This window comes from Mastomys coucha, chromosome X (assembly GCF_008632895.1).
Source record: "Mastomys coucha isolate ucsf_1 chromosome X, UCSF_Mcou_1, whole genome shotgun sequence".
Taxonomy (NCBI): Eukaryota; Metazoa; Chordata; class Mammalia; order Rodentia; family Muridae; genus Mastomys; species Mastomys coucha.
The window spans coordinates 78,114,982-78,117,124 of NC_045030.1; the positions used below are offsets into that span (position 1 = coordinate 78,114,982).

The following is a 2,143-nucleotide window of genomic DNA, read 5'->3' on the forward strand; positions in this document are numbered from 1 at the left end:
GTGAGACCATACCTTACCCAGCCATAAAACTATTGACCTACAGTTTTTCCAGCCTGCAGAGTATTCTGGGACCACTGGAGCCTAGCATAATCGTCATCAGAGCCCCACAGCCAAATATTCCAAATAGGCTCTGGGAGTCCTGTAGAGGTGTGGGAGGAAGGATGGGAGGAACGAGTAGTCTCTGGGATACCACAAGTATATGACCCACAGAATCAACTGACTGGGACTCATGGCAACACACAGAGATCAGGGAGCCTCCATTGACGTGGGAAGTTCCTCTTAAAATTCTTCTTTATAATATCTTATGGAGGATGCCCCCTTTATTAAAAAAAAAAGAACAAAAACACAAAAAAGGAATGAGATTTTTGAATGAAGAAGACTTTGAATGCTCTGCTTTTTATTTTTTAAACAAACAAACAAAAAAACAACCAGATGTTTTTTTTTCCATTTAAAAAGTTTTAGGTCACGTAAACCAAGGCAACATTTACTCCTTCTTCTCATCTTCTGGCATTGGGTCTGTGGCCGGCTCCTCCACTGTGGCGCTGTTGCTCTCTGAGCAGGTGTTACTGTCACTGGTCCCTTCCACCTCCATGCTGTCAACTCCCTCCTGCCCACTCTCCTTGTCCTCAGTAGACGTGCCTTCTTCACCATTCTGCTGGCTCTCTGCTGTGTCTTCAAGGTGTGTCTCCTCTGTCTCCATAGGGATGTTCCCCTCATCCTCCTCATCAGCTTTGTTGACCACTTGTTCTACCTCAGGGGCGATGCTGCTCTGACTGCGCTCAGCCTGCTCTGCTGCCTCCTTCTCCCTCTCCTCCAGTCTTTTCAGGCCTGGTCCTCCACCTGTGCAATCTCTGCTACAATCTTCCCTAGGTCTACTTCCACCTTCAGACCACATAACCTTTTAAGTTCCTTGTTAAAGGAGTCTGTGCTTTCCAGGAATCTCCTCTTCTTTGCCTGGTGTCGTTCCTCTATCTGAAGGAGTTCGGCTTCCAGTTTGCGCTGATGAACCATTAAAGACTGGACTTGTCCCTTGAGGACCTGCATTCTAGTGGTTGTGACAACTGACTGCACATCAGGTACCATACTCTCACTGAGGACCTCAATGATGAGGTGGTGGTTTCTCTGGAAACGGGCAGTGATGTAAAAAATAGTCACTTATTAAAAAGCCATCATCATAATCATCTGGATCCTCAGCAGGCTGAATGCTCATGTAAGGTTCTCTTTTCTCCATGCGAGACTGTCTCTGTCGACTTTCTTCCTCTAATGCAGCTTCCGCACGACTTTTTGCACTAACATAGGCAAGGTATGCAGGGGAATTATGGAAGGCCTTCATAGAGTCATTGTACTCTATCTTTTCTACTTCATATTCGTTTAAATATTTTTGTTTTCTCTTTATCAGTGAGATCTCGCCACATGCCACCAGTAATCTTGCCAATCTCTCACAACTTTAGGTCAGGGTTGGAAGCCTTTACTTGGTCCCAGACCTTTCCGCTGTACCTCATGTAGGGCATCAGCGGCTTATCTGATGGCTTTGGAGGTTTTGGAATCATAATGCCAGAGGACGCTGTGACCTGGCTGTTGGTGCCCGGGTCCCCTCCCAGCCTGTAGTTGTTGTAGACGAGATGACTGTATGGATTGTATCCCACAAACCCTAGTGTGCTGGACATTTGTGTTGCAGGAGCTGGAGTGGGATGTGGGGCATAAGATGGTCTTTTTGACATTTTGGAAGATTAAGTTCTCAATTCCTTAAGAATGAATCTGAAACAGCACGGGCCGAGAAGGTGCCAGCCGAATGCTGTGTTGAAATGTAAACTTTCCTTTTTCACACTGATAGGAACCAATGATGGGGAATTTTCATTGCAATTACAATTAGTCATCGACAACTACTAATAACTATCTCAGAACTTCGCATAGATTTTCTTTTTTAAATCTTTTAATATATATAATATGTAAATGTAGAAAAATACTATGATGAGCTTTGGTATAGTCTTTATTCAGCCTGCACCAACTCTCAGCACGCAACCATCAATGCATGCCAGTTATTTTCATGTCTTTGTCTCTATTTTCCATTATAAATTCTTTTTTGTTGTTGTTGTTTATTTTTTGACTTTGGGTATCTGACTTAGGGCCATGCTACATTCCT

At 44.0% G+C, this 2,143-nt stretch overlaps 1 pseudogene; it reads right to left on the reverse strand.

Moving 5' to 3' along the window:
* Nucleotides 1-484: 484 nt before the first annotated feature.
* LOC116093276 lies at nucleotides 485-1,721 on the reverse strand (annotated as a pseudogene).
* Between the last annotated feature and the right edge of the window lie 422 nt (nucleotides 1,722-2,143).